The sequence below is a fragment of the Triturus cristatus genome, chromosome 4_2 (assembly GCF_964204655.1).
Source record: "Triturus cristatus chromosome 4_2, aTriCri1.1, whole genome shotgun sequence".
Taxonomy (NCBI): Eukaryota; Metazoa; Chordata; class Amphibia; order Caudata; family Salamandridae; genus Triturus; species Triturus cristatus.
This window is the reverse complement of record NC_140586.1, coordinates 776,860,150-776,875,731: the sequence shown is the minus strand read 5'-3', so window position 1 is coordinate 776,875,731 and position 15,582 is coordinate 776,860,150.

The window sequence follows — 15,582 nt, the reverse complement described above, 5'->3', positions numbered from 1 at the left end:
ACACACTCCCATCCATTTTCTGACGACATGCAGTCAACTTGTCCCAATCCAGCTGTCTCGGAGGGATAAGTGAATGCATATAAGTGATGATGCGACACGGCAAAGCCAATAACTCTGCCTTCGGCTTCTCAACGGGCTTGCGTTCCTTATCCCACACCCTGATCTGATCCTATGTTCCTCTCAATTTCACTACATGATCCTCTGTATGGACCTGCCTCCATATATCCACCGGTACCAATAGGCCGAAGAACAACTCAATATCAGCTAACGTCATCACCGTGGAGGAGGCCGCATCTGTCAACTCTTTGTAATACGCAGTCGGGTTTTTCTGAGGGTCTGGCAACTGACCTTTAAGGGATATTATCTCACTACTCTTCCAAAGAGTATAGATCTACTGTTCCTGAAACCGAGCGTCGACTCGTGGCCTAATTACAGTATTCGTGGAGTCGCGTAGTTCTGGTATTTTAGGATGGTAAATGGGATCGGCCACCCTCATGGGGCACTGGGTCACCATCATTGGAACCTTTTGGAGCAATCTGCCTTGGTAACCCACCAATGTCGTTACATTGCTAAAAACCTAATTGGGAGCCATACCTGTAGTATAGCACATACCCTGTCCCATATGTCATAGATGATCTGTGGTGCAACACCTGAAAACAATGCTCCCACAGTCCTATTAGCGTGGCCTACATGTGCTTAAGACCATGCTGCTGTATGAAGGGCTCATAGTCTTTCATCACACTCCAAACATCTTCCACACTATAGAATTCATTCCGGCCCACTGAGCTGCTTGATTCGCTACCATTTGCTTTTTAACATCACCCACAGCAGAACGCACCAATAATTCCCCCATGCAGTCTTGCTCTACCGCCCAATTCCCTTCATGTATACCACGTACAGGGGTCTTGCCATTCTGCGATGCTTGGGGTGTCATACTTGAGGGAGAAAGAGCAGATGAAGAGACAGATATCATCATGAAAGGAGATAGTGTTGTAGGGGTGAAATGTGGTTCTAGCGACAGATACGGAGTCAATAGACGGAACAGGAGAGCTAACGGCTCCCCCCCTGTTACTTGCATGGGTGGAGAGGAGGCAGGCGGGGCTGGGGCCGAAGCAGTTTGACTATAGGCAGAAATACTAGGGAGAGCAGCGCTAGGGGCCCGGGACTGAGATGTTGGAACCCTTGGGTATATCCACTCAGGAGCATAAGGTAGAGAAGAGCGAGAATCCAATAGCTCTTCAAAGAAAACATCACCTTCCTCTCTAGTAACATAGCATTTATCAGTCTGCAATCGAAACTTTCTATCTGCACATTCTTTGCCTTTCTCTGTCTTTTCCCCTTTCATAGGCCACTGCCTTCTGCATTATGGTCTGCGTCTGTGTCTCCTGGGCCTCTTTCTCTGCTCTCATATGCCGTTGCTTTGCTTCCTCCTGCCATACTCTTAGAGACTCAAACATCGACTGCCTGCTCTTTTTGGCAAACAATTTGTCCTGCAAGAAATTAAATTTTTGTTCAGTAAGTAAGTGGCCACTGTAACTCAGCATTGTCCCTCGTATATTTATTCCACAATGTGCTAAACATAATAGGGCCAATACAGTGCTTGACTTATACATCAAAATTTGGGGTACCCTCCGGAGGCGCAGACTGGCTCTCTTCCAATCGAGCCTCAGCAGAACAACATCGACATCCAAAACACCCAAGTTTACTTAGACAAGGCATCTTAATATAAGACACATGCGTTGTCCCCAATGGACAAGTACAACACTAACAACAATAATAAAATAAATGATAAATAAATAAACGATAATTGTTCAAGAACCAAACCAAAATGGTCCGAAGACCGCTCCTTACAGTCCGGAGACTGCTCCGAGTTCAAGAAGACAGTCCAGAGACTGTACCAAGTTCAAGAAGACAGGCTCCACCCCCAGACCTTTTGAAGAGTAGGCCAAATTTCCAGTTGGCCTGGTAGACTGTTCGCAAACACTCTATGCCTTTTAATGGGTCCGCAAACCCACCAAGTTCAAACCAAGACGGCCCAAATTCTGTACCAAGACACAGCCCGTTGGCTTGTGCCGTTCAAGCAAGGTAGTCCGAAAACTGCACCAAGAAAGTCTGGGGACTGTACCACGATACAGCCCATAGGCTCGTGCCATTCAAGATGGCGCCATTTTTCCAAGAATTTAAGTCACTCACCTGGTGCACACAGATCAAGTCAAGATATTCTCCACTGCCGACTCTTCGGACCAAACGGTCAACTCCAAGATTTTGCCTTCTCAGGACCCCAGCCGGTGACCACTAGACGAGGAGTCACCCGATCAGACGGGCGGGCAGTTGCGAGAACCAAGATCGATTGTGTGGGGTACCCTGATCCGCCCGACCGACTGGACGGAACCCTGACCCTGCAACTCGATTGCTTGTGAGTCGGGTCACCTTGCGGGGTCCCTGTTTGTGCGCCAACTGAAGAAAGTGGCCTTTAAGGGCCACCCGGGTTATTTACAACCACCTGCTAAGCTTTCCAAGTAATGAAGAGTCGGTCAGACAGTAGAGAATACAAACAGGTTTTATTAGCAATACTCTGCAGAGGAGTCCAATCTGACCTGCACCCTAGGATGTCTGCCGAGGGACTGGCTCCCCAATGGTCTGCAATGCATGATCATTCCTTCAGGAACCCCCCAACCATGCCCACAGTGGAAAGTTACCAGCTCAGGCCGAACATGAACAAAGGGGCACAGCAGGATGGGCTACCACCTGCCAGATGGGTACATGCTATCTGCAACTCAAGGTTACAGCGTCGAATCTCAGGGTCTCCTAACGTGGGAGCAGAACTACACTCTTGGATAGGTATGCGAGAGCAGAATGGCCTATTCATTAGTAAGTAGGGAAGCAGCCTTGAACAGGAAAGAAAATAATAACTAAATACAGTGTTCAGCTGAGGCAAGCAATACGAATAATGAGGCCTAGTTCAGACACAGCCTAAGCACTCTAATAGGAATTACGAAATACAAAATGGAGTCACACTTGCTAACTAAAGCTTGCACGTTGCAGGGATAACTCAGTGGGTTGCATAACATGAATACGAATGGTGTCTATTTAGCCACACACTGCTAACCTAATATAGCATGAAACGAGTGCATAGCAGGAATGTGATTTTCAAACCTAACACCTGGTGGCTTCTTGGCTACCAACCTGATATCAAGATGCCGTATTTTAGACTAAAACCCCCGACAACTCAGAGCTACCTTTCGGATTACCTACTCCCCACCCATACCACTGACCTGGCGTCAATTTTATAGCAAACTCCTGTATGCCAACTGCCCGCCCACCCCAAGAACGCCCGTGCTGCCCCAAAGGAAAACATATTTTTTTTTCAGAAGGCCATGCTGCGGCCACTCTGCGTCCCCTCTGGTGGCCACACCTCGACACACCAATGCCTCTGCCAAGAAGGCCCAAAAGCAAAAAACCAACCAGCGCTCCTGCACAGATCTCAGTGTCCAAAACCCTGTCTGTCAGTACTGCTAGGGGAATCCCATTAAAGAGTTGTAGAAAGACTCACCACCTCTGCAGCCAGTCTGATAACACGGTGCGGTAATGGCAACCCAAGCGAGATACACCATCCCCCCTGCCCAACCCGCTGTAATTACCCTGCATGCAAGGGTCCCAAAGTCCCAACAGGGACTGCACCTCTCTGCTTGTTACTTTCGCCTGCCCCAATATTGTCTCCAGAAGCCTCCGCCTGTAACTCTCATGTCCCCTAGTGACCAGGTTTCCATTGCCCTTCAAATAAGCTCTATACCAATAAAAAAACATGACAGTGTTGTGTCCTGCTGCGTCCTTATGCTGCTGATGTCAACCTGAGCTCCTGGAACTTACCAGCAGTCCGCAGCCCTAGATTTCCCTTTTACCAGTACATCATCCAAGTAATGTTTTATATGCCCATTTACCATGTTGAACTCCATTGTAAGAACAGACTGAGGCACCCCAAGAGAGCACCCAAAAAGGAGCATTCTCCTAGACGCTGTTTGCTGCCCTATTATCTGTCCTGGAATTGGATTCTCACACAGCTGAAAGTCAGCAGGGTATACTGGCAACAAACGGAAGGCAGGCTTAATGCCGCTCTTTACCATAAGCACCCCCAGTCCCACTCTTTCCCCTAAAATTAATGCTACATTCCCTGCTAAGTGTGTCACCGAAAATGTGTTCCTCAGATATAAATTCCATATACTGCCTATCCATCCGGCCACGAAAGGTACTGAAACAACCTAACTGCCCCTGTTCCTATTCTGTACCTCTCCGAAAAGGAGGGGGTCACAGCTAACTCATTCCTTGCCCCCCTCCAAGAAAACCCTACCATCCTACCTTATCAAATCTCTTTGTGCACTTTGCCTCTCACTACCTGCCTGTGATTGCAAGGTAACCACACAGTGTCGCACTCTCTGGCCTTCCTCCCAGACTCAGTCTCCATGGGAAACCTTGTAACCACCACCTTTTGCCGTCCTTACACTCAGAGAAGGAAAGCCCAAATTCCAATCTGTCAAACGTGAATGGCATAAGAGCCTGTACCTGCAGACCCTGTCCACTCCTCCCTGCCTGTGGAAAACTACAGCTGCCTATGCCTTGCTGGACCACTGGACCAACTCCGGCCCCCAGGAATGTGCTCATGCATATTTTTCTGCATAATTGTAACGCTCATATCAAGCTTTATAATATACTGTTCCATCATGTAAAGCCCTTCATTGCAATCCCAATGAGCTCCACAGTGGCCACTCCCTCTTTTGCCGTATGCCCTCCCCCTCCCGGGTTGGGGTACCCCTGGAATGACTCGTATATAAACAGTGGACCTCGAGCTGTAAAGTAGCCCATAATATGGAACCAACTTAGCTGGTCCCATATTATGGTAACCTAAGCCCAGCCAATGACGCACAAATGTGTCACTGGATAATAGGCCATACGAACCCTGAGTTTGTCGTCCTGCCCCGCCCATTCGTCAATTCCATAATTTATTTGGGCTTTTTAATCATGTCCATCCGTGAAATTAGCGCAACTGTCCGAGGACTTTACAGAACACTAGCGTAGAAAAAAGTTTGCCGTCCACATCTCTATAACCGTCGACACCTTCCTGTTTGCATACCTCAAATTCTTCCTCTTCCCGCCCCTTCTTGGACCTTAGCTCCCTAGTTAATAGTTTCAGAGTTTCCTCTCACTCCTTTTTCTGGCTTCCCCTTAATAACAAAGTGTGGTTAGCAACAGCTTTGTACGTCCCAGAAGAGGTAGTAACTCCCTACTCCGGTTTGCCTTTCTTCCCTGACCCCGCTGCCAGGTCCCCTGTGCCCCACCCCCAGTTTCTCAACTTGCGCTCCTGTCTTCCACCTGCATGGGGGCACAGATAGTTCTGAAACTGACTCCCATTACCCTATGGTCCCAAGTACCTCCTGATGTAGGTCCCCATGACCCCGCAGTGAAACAACTGTCTGTATATTGTGCCCATCTGAACCAAGACTCATGTCCCCTATAGCAACCTTTCCTGAGACGGGCCACCCCGTTCATAACAACGCCAGCTTAGGCGGGACTCCCCCCTCATATCACTTGGGCAGGACTCACCACACTGACACCAGCTTAAGTGGGCTTCTCTGCTTGTACCGCACAGGCAGCCCTACCCACTCAGAATGAGACTGCCTCGCCAACCCCAGCAGAGGTGGGCCTCCCCGCTACCACCATTTAGGTGGGCCGCCCCACACCCAGGAGCATCCTTCACCTCCTCTAATAAATACCTTGATTGCGGTGTCCGCCCGCGTGTCAGCTTACTTGGCGCCAAAGCCTGTGCCCACTGCAGGGCCCGCTGCTTCACCATGCCTTTGTGCCGCTAGGTTCCATCACTTCTGCCTTGAGGGTGCCGAGAATCTGCATCCTGCTAAATATTACTGGCATATGGATTCATAGTACCCCCCACCAGCACAGCTTCTTTGCTGGCAACAACTTGGCACATCCTGTTGTACCTCAGCCTCACTCTTGATTCCTCTACCCCATCTTCAGGCACTCGCATGAGTATTTATAATGGTTGTGTCAAACTGCACACCTTATCTTTCTAACTTGTATATCTGTCTGTAGCTGGTTCAAAAAAGTGAATCAATGCGTGCTGCTTCCTATGAGGGATCTGCCGCTGTCCCCTAAAACCAAATCACTGTAATAGGTATGGAGAAAACTCCACACTTTGGAAGCGCACAGCCAATGACCCCTAGGGCTTCATCATAATCATGAATCAAAATTTAAATAGATGCAAAACAAATATATAACAGGAAACAAATTAGTAGTCAAGTTCCCTACATATATTTCCAATACATCTTAATGATAACAAACAGCAAAAATAATGCCATACATGATTAACAAATCAAATGAGATTCTACAATTGATCAACAAATCTTGTTGCACATTAATAGCGACCCCAATGCATTTTGAGTGATACCCTTCTTCATGGGAAAATCTATCAAATCTTAAGTGGCATCCTGCCGGAACACATTAGCAAAAAGGAAAAACAAGCTAAATGCCTTATGTTGCAACATGAATAACAATAGGCACTCCAGATTACACTAATATGTTATCATTGTCTGCATGCATGTTAGACAGGCCACACTCTGGGGATGAAACATCTTCTCATTTATTGTGGAGTGGTCTCCCATGCACACCGAGGACGGTCGGCCTGTTTGTTCCAGACTTGCCTTTTGATTGATGGCTTTTCTCCCTGCTTGAGTGGCCTTGCTGTCCAGCTCAGATGGGAGCTGTCGCGCGGAGCGTGTTGAAACAACACATGAGATGGAGCATAGCGGGTGGCGCTCTGTGGGGTCTGGCGGTAGGAATCCATAAATCAGTGTAGGCACTCCTCTGCATCTTCCCCTCTTTCTACTCCGATCCGCAGTGCCCGACTAAGTGTCAGCATGAAGCGCTCCACTTCACCGTTGGCCTGGGGCCACTGCAGAGTTATTTTGTAATGTCGGACAGCATGGGCTGCCATGTAGTCTTGGAATTCCTGCCCTTGGAACGGGGGTTCATTGTCAGACCTTAGTTTATCGGGAAGACCGATCATCGCAAAGGTCCGGTCGAGGACAGCCTTGACTGTGGGAATGCTATGGATGAGACGACCTCCACGATCGGGAATTTGGAGTGAGAGTCTACCAGGACGATGGTCCTGCAGCAATCAGGGAAGGATCCAAAGACAATGCTGACTTTTGTTCTTCTGTGAGGACGAGAAGAGGTGCTTGGTCACCCCTTGTGATCGCACAGGAGTGACATCACCTGATCATTTCATCAACCATGGCGTCCATTCCGGGGAACCACCCTTTGCTGCGGAGACTGGCCTTCGTCTTGTCTATACCCTGGTGTACCACGTGTGCAAGGCTGACCACTTGTTGCTGCATTCTGCATGGAACCATGATGGCTTGACCTCGTAGCACAGCCCCGTAGGGGCCTTCGCAGTGAGCTCTCCACAGATGTTGTCTTTTTGTTTGATCATTTACATTCAAGGCACAGGCGCCATCCAGCAAATGTTGTCACCTCTGGTGGGCCAGCGCTTCCTTAGTCTTTTCCAGGTTTTCTTCTTGTGTTGTCGTGGCACCTATCTCCTCCAGTGTCAGTGCTTTGGGCCATGCCTCTTGAGTGATCATCTGTATGAGTTCCTCAGTGTCTTCTTAATCAGCTAACGCCCACGGTGACTCCAATATGATGGGGTGACGTGACAGAAAGTCGGCCGGGATGTTGGCCCCTGGGTGAAACACAACATCTCTTGACCCTGGGAGGGGCTAGTCATGTTGTTCCAGCAAACAGTGAAATCAGCAGCTTGTCGTCGGTCACCACTCTAAAGTCGTGTCCACAGAGATAGAGATCAAAGTACTAGCAGGCCCATTTGATGGCAAGGGCCTCTCACTCAATTTGCGTGTACCGTGTTTCAGTATCCGAGAGCACTCTTCTGGCCACTGGTGCCCACCTCACTGACTGAAGTTCGCAGTTTTCTGGGAATGGCCACCCAAGGCATTGGAGCGCGTTCCTTAGGTGCATGAGATGTTCCTCCAGGCCGGACAGTGTCTCACGGATTGTGTTTTGGAAGACCTCAGTTGCCGGCGAAATGCCAAAGATCAGCCGTTTGTACCTTCTCAACCCCACGTGCATGGAGAAGGTGGTGATATACCTGCTCTCCGGGGCGAGTTCGAGCTGATGGTATCCGGAGTTTAAGTCGATCTTGGAGAACCATTTTGCTCCATTGAGGTCTGCCACAATGTCATCCATCTTGGGTGTCAGATGGCGCTCCCTCTTCACTGCCTGGTTGGGGAGGCGCATGTCGACAAACAGCCTGATGGCACCTGGCTGCTTGGGTTTGGGAGCGACGATGAGGGGTGGAACCGACGGGGTCGAAGCGTTGACCTTTTTGATGACCCCCAGTTTTTCCAGCTTCTGCAACTCTTCCTCGACCTGCAGGCGCAGGTGGAACGGCACTCTTTGGTTTCTCAGTGCTGTCAGTCAGACCGAGGAGTTGATGTGTAGCTTGAACTGCTTGCCCTTGAGTCATCCGAGGCCCTCAAACAGGGTTGGGAACTCAGGCAGGATGGCAACCGCGTTGGAGTCGTGGACTTGATTGGCGAAAGAGACTAGCTCCAGGTCTTCGGCAGTGTGGCAGCTGAGGCGGGTGCCTTTCTTCCCCTCTGTCACATGGAAACTTGCCAGAACGCAGTGTCCCTCACTGGCTACCTCTCCCCCAAACACCCCTTGCAGGGGGAGCGGCTCGGTCCCACCATATGTGTAGATCTTCACCTTCGTGGGCGAGAGAGGAGGGCGAGGTGAGAGTCACTCATACTGTTCAACATTTATGACATTGACGGACTCTCTGGTGTCAATGAGCACCTCCTTCGCAGGCCTGTCACAAGGACCAAGCACATGGGAGATGGACGGTGTTGATCAGCACGTCTGACAAAGGATACCACAAATACCTTGTCATCCTCCGCCTCCATGACGAAACTCGGGCCTGATGGGGTGACACCGTCTTGCCCCAGTGGGTCACTGAGAGATAGCTGTTTGATGGCGGCCGACACTCCGCGCGGCCCATTGACCTGGGTTCTGGACCTTCCACCCCGGCATACCTTTGCGAAGTTATTCAACTTGCCACATCGGGAGCATGTTTTGCCTTTTTTGCGTAGCAAGGGCTTGTTGGCGGGTGCTCGGTGCACACTTTCTCAAGGGTCCACTCGTGGGCATCCTCTGGTTAGCACGAGTTGCATTTGGGTGTCTCTGAATGGCGTCCACCCTCTTTTCCCTGATGGGGACCGGTCGAGGCAACCAGGATGTGGTTGGGTGTCTGGTTAGGGCTGCTTCCATCTCATCAGACTGTGTGCTTGATAGTTCGTGAGACCTTGCTAGTACTAGTATGTCAACGTGAGACATGGCTGGCTGCCTGCGCAACAGCACAAACCTACGTTCTGGAATAAGCTGTGCTCGTATTTCCTCCCGCTGATCATCGAACGTGCAGGTGCTTGCGAGCTTTCTAAAATGGGCGTAGAAGACGTCGACCAACTCCGTTTCAGCTTGCTTTACTTGGTGTAGCTTGAAACGTTCAAAATCAGAATTGATCTGAGGGTCGAAGTGTCGATTTAGCGCAGCCACCGCTGTGTCATAGTCATCATTGACCACGGTGTTTGGAAGTGTTTGGGATAGGTCATATAATTTCCGCCACAGTAGCCCATGAGCAGTTACCTCTTGACTGTCCCATCCGTTTCTCTCGTGCCTGTGAAGAGGTGGTCCAGCCGACCAATCCACGATCTCCAATGTGGGGCTGCCGTTTCGGGATCTGCGAGCTCACTGAATGGTGGGAGGTGAGACACAAACGCATGGTCACGATGTCGAGGTGGAGGTGGTGGTAGTGGGTCACCCACTTGCGGCCCGGCAACCCCCTCTTGGGCTGGTGTGCTCATGGTACTATGGAGCGCCTTCCTTTGCTGTGTGATGGAGCGGCAGTCTTTTAGTATTTCTGGTGTGGACGACAGGCACTGACTGTGTCCTGATGTGCACCATGTGACTGGTGTGGGCAGTCACTATGCCCTGCAGCCAGAGTCTGCTTTGTGGTCCCGGTATTTGTGTACGTGAAAAGAGGTTTGTCACTCTGGGTTTGGAGAGCTGCGTGATGTACTTATTGTCCCCCAGGAGCTTGTACCTTTGTTTTATTATTATATTCTTTTTTCCTTCCTCTTCTCTTCTCTTTGTTTTTTTATTTTTCACTTTACCCCTCGGTAGGGTCACTCCTCGCAGGCAATGCACTGGAGGCCGGTCTGCACGCAACTCCTAGAGCCTCTGCCCTCGCGTTGAAACTAAGTGCTTTCTCTTTTATTTTATTTTTTTGTTGTGCCATTGTGAGGTGGAGAGGCAGGCACGAGGCTGCGCTGCCACTGGGTTTGCGCGGCACCCCCTCCTCTGACTGACCTCGTGCTTGGGAAGGAGCTGACTTGTCACCTGCTGGATGTCACCTGCTTGCGCAGGGCCACAGGTGCCTGGAACTGCGCGTGCGCCCACCTGGGAGGCACTCCGGTGATCAGCCTGGACTTTGTCGCCTAACCAGATGCCACAACGGAGGAAGGGGCGGTGGTGCACTGCACCGGAGCGTGTCAAGCAGCCGCAGAGCGAGGAGTCCTGGAGACGCTGGGTGGCCACATGGGCACAGAGGCTCTCCAGAGCCGCCGGACTGGTCCAATTCCTCGTCACCAATGTAGAGTGTCAGGTGGTGGTAGGGCATGTGACACGTGTTGAGCCCTACAGCCAAGCCCTGAACATATGGACACACACACACAGTGTTATGGTACGTGACAACACCTCGAGCGGTCATGAGCCCCTTTATTTATCCCCTTCGGGAGAGCCCGCCCGCTAGGGTGATGCAGGGTGCAACAATGTATAGTGATGGCCGGGTGGCTCCATCACTACAACAGTGACAAGACTGGAAACCCAGGTGAGCCACTGGGCAGACGAATAGTCCCACCGCGCTTCAGGAGGAGCGTGGCTCCCTCAGTTACTTGATCGGTTAAGGTTCTGGCACTCCAAGAGAGAGGAAACCATACAGGGGGCAGACTGGGGGTTGAAATAGCCTTCATATTAAACGGGAGGGAAGGAGATAGGGGTGTCACATGTATGGTGTGGCAGAAAGAATCTCTCCTCGCCCTGTTTAAGTGCCAGTCTCTGCAATTCAGAAGTCGCTTGCCAACCTTGGAAAGGTTCCGCTTTTACCCACAAACGGGCCCAGACGTAAGCGATCTAAAACTTAGTCATTCGGCAAGTAGAAGCGAGAAGCTCCTCAGACTAATAAAGCACCTTCTCGTATCGCAGCTTCCAAGCCAAGAGTGCTTCTTTTATTTACATTTTATTTCTTTATTTACCTTTAAACATTTGTTACCTCAGTTTGAGGATTCTAATTATTCTTTGCTTCTTCCACCGGCGGCTACAAGATACCTCATCACCGCCCCCCTTTATAAAACTCCGAGAAGAAAGGGACGCCATTAATACATTAACCCTAAATCTGAGAAGCCAAATCTACAGGAACTTACCTGAGGTATTTACTCTTTTCGAGGGAGCCAACAGACACAAACATCGAGATGCCTCTGAAAAGAAAAAGAGGAAAAGAAGATTTATGAAGAAACAGTGATTCAGATATCTGCCACAATTACTGAGAAAACGCGTAAATTGCATCCTATATCGCATGCCAAATCACAGTCTGGTAGTAAATTAATTAGGCCCACTAAAAAGGGAACTGTCACAGTATTCACTACATCCCCCCATCCCCCAAGGTTAATTGATATAAATGCATTTAAAACACCATATAAAAGTATATTTTTAAAAAACCTAATAAGCAAAAATTCAGCATATATTAGAATATATAATAGTATATGTGCATTGATGAACTAAAAATGCAAACCAGGCAAATCATTTTACTTTACTAATGCGGCTGGGATCCAACTGTCTTTTGGCATTTTTGGCACAATTTTGTTCATTTTGTTTTAGAAGAGAAGGAACAGTCTTCTCCTTTTTCATGCTGGAAAACTTGAGACAAGTTAACTTTTTTTCCAGTTGATGACAATGGTGCATATTGTCCATGTCTATTTTGGGTCAAGGAACATTGATTTCAACATTCTTTGCGGAGGGGGAGGAGGATGCAATGTTATCCCACAACATGGTATGGTTCTTTGTACAGTTTACAAGTAGGAACGCTCAGTGGACATTCCAAATATATGCTTCTTTATGTGTAGCAAATAAGAACCGTTGTTCAGGAGTGTATGCTGTACAGGCCAAACAGAACAAGTGTAGCCATTCATTTACAGCTGAAACCTGGCTTAAAGTGTTACAAACTTCGTGCAGAGAGATGAAATTACTGAGGAATAAGTAACATAGAGGATAACAACATCCAGCTGAATTTATGAAAGCAGGATTGTCTCGGGTAATACAGTAGAATTTAAAACAGAACTCCCTTGCATGATGAAGAAAAATGTTGTGCATTTTTTCATACCAACCCAAGGACTTGTGTTTCTGACACTCATAGAAATGAAAGGTGGTGGCTATTCGATCCTCCAAGCCCTCGATCACGAAGGAGGACGCAATCCCGTAAGGGATGTGGCTGGCTATGATGATCCCATGAATCATCTGACACAATGATGAGCCCATCCCAGACCGACACGCCAGACTGACATTCCAAACGTCCGCCCCACGGTGGCCATACATGGTCTGGTCCTAATTCCCAGGTTGGACCTTTGGAAACTGGTCTCTTATCTTGCACTTTTGACTGATTGGATCTCCTGCAAACACCAAGGGTTCTAGTCAGGACCATGCATTTCCACCTTGTGCCCCATATCTTGAATCTGTTGCAGCAATGCTATGCCTTGGATCCTTTGTTTAGGAGGCCCGCCACTAATGCCCTGTCATGCTGTTGTTATTGTTTGGTTTCAGAGTTGTTTAGGGAGACAGATGCTTCTGGGGTGATGTATGGGTTGGGGGAGTCCAGGCGAAAAGGGATTTGTTCAGCTTTATTTCTTCTTTATACATGCCACTTCATCATCCTAAGGCCATGTTGGCTTCCCAAACTGAGAATCAGACACACAGTCAGCCCGCTCACTATAGAAATCCAATGTCTGAGCCCAGGACACCTGCCCCCTGCTCTGGAATCCCGAGGGGAACACCTTTTAGTCCATTATGGGAATAGGCTTCTGGACCGTATTAAAAGATTAGCTGCCCTCTGTTGAATGAAGGAGGCAATGTGTTGTCGATCCAAAGAATTATAGGTGATGTGTCTGTGCCAAATCGTGCTGATGGGTCCGTGTCTCATGATCAGGATTTGGTGATGAAGGAAATGCGTCGACGACGAGCAATGCTGGAGGTCCCGCGTCATTTTCATGCCTCAGTGATGAAGGCGCTGCGTCGGCACAATGGCAAATGTATCAGTTACGAATGGCAAAAAGTCTGGACTACATAAGTTTTTTAGTAGAACAGCATAGAGACCCACTTCTGAGGCCCTGGACTGGAGGCGGCACCTCAGGTAAAAGAGCTGAAAGAGCCCAGGAAGTGTGGCTCAATGATTAGAGCGGCAGACCCTGATGCAGAGGTCTAGCCCGGGACCAGGGTTCAATTCCCTGCCTCGGTGGGTCTTGGGCTCAAAAATTCCACGGACCTGATAATTCTCGCCTCGGTGCCTATTCCAATCATGGAGTCCCACTCTGCAACTCTGGGCAATAGCTTGCTTAATCTCCACAACGGCCCCCACAACGCTAAGGATGCCTGGCCTCCACCTTGGGGGTGCCCAGGAGTGGATGCCTCACAGGGAAAGCCAGGATGGGTTCCACAGCGGTATTCGTACAAGTGCCTTGAGACCCTTGTGGGTGAGTAGTGCGCTATACAAGTATCAAATTTACATTTACTTGATGGAGAGTTGCAAGCAGTCTTTAATGTCCCTGAGACTGCAAAATCAGGGGACAAGACGTCACACCCTTTTAGACACTCTGGGTTCAAGTGGTGCAAGTCCAGTCCTTCCAAACCAGGCAGAGAGCAGCAGTCAGGGCAGCACAGAATAAAATCAGTTCTTTCGGAGAAGCAGTCCCACCGAGTAGCAGTCCTTCAGCAGCACACCTGTCCTTCTTCCAGGCAGAATATCCACAGGTCTGGAAGTGTACTAAAATGGTGATGTCTGAGATCCCAGTATTTATACGTTAGTACCCTGGTTCTGGAAGGTGAGGGAAGCTTCTGGAAGGCTCCCTTGAAGTGCACACAAATCCTCCTGCCCAGGCTCCAGACACACTACAGGAGGGTATAGAGATGTTTGTGTGGGGACAGTCAGAGCCCTATTCTGGTGCAAGTGTCAGCTCCTCCCACCCATCTAGCTCAGGAAGTCCCATAAGCCTATTGATGGGCCATCAGGATGTGAATGACACACCTCAGCTTCCTTTGTGTGTGACTGTCTAGAGGGAATGCACAAAGCCCAGCTGTCACCCAACCCAGATGTATATTGGAAACAGGCAGAGGCACACAGGGCATAAAAGAAGAAAAGTACCAACTTTCTAAAAGTAAAAAGAACAGATGATGGATGGAATGCTGAATAAATCAAACATTGACCCCCATTCACACGGGCAACCCATGAGAGGACCTCTCAGTCTGGTGAAGGAGGGCTGGGAGCAAACTGGCAGGGTAGCCCACCAGGATGTGGTCAGCTACATGATGGCACTCCATACCCAGATGAAGCGCTTCCGGAAGAAAGCCTAAGAGAATCTAGAAGCCAGCCAGGATGTCATGAAACAGTGATATGACCAGAAGAACACTCTGTTCAAGTTTCAGCCTGGCCAAAAAGTGTGGGTGATGGAGCCTGTGGAACCCAGGGCCCTGGAAGACCGCTGGTCTGGGTGCTATGAGGTGAAAGAGTACAAGAGTGAGGCCATCTACCTAGTGGACCTCAAGACTCCCCAAAACCTTTTCAGGGTTTTACACGTCAATTGCCTCCAACACCACTTAGAGAGTTCCGAGGTAACCATGCTGCTGGTCACGGTTGATGGAGTGGAGGAGAAGGAGTGAACCTCTCCCTGACCTCCTTTTTGCCAAGGAGCAGGCTGGGTCAGTGGATGGTGTCAAACTCTCCCCTACACTGACCCTAGAACAGCAGAGAGACTGCCGCCAGTTGTTGGGGCAGTTTGCCTCTTGCTTATCCCTTACCCCAGGACTCACTACATGTTTCACTTATGATGTTGACACTGGTGACAGCATGGCTGTGAAGAGTAAGATTTACAGGTTGCCTGACAATGTGAGAGCCAGCATTGAGGAGGAAGTCTCCAAAATGCTGGAGTTAGCCCTTGGTCCACCCCAGTGGTGTTGGTCCCCAAGGTTGATCCTCCAAATGTCACCACAGAACTTAGGTTCTGTATGCAGTACTGGGAGCTCAATGCGATCACCAAGACTGAAGCATACCCCATTACCTTAGCTGATGATATAACCATGTACCCTAGCTGAAATTATTCAGAAAATAATTTAAATTCTAGGACAAGTAAATGAATTGTCTTGACCTGTGTACTTATTTTCAGTTATTTGGTT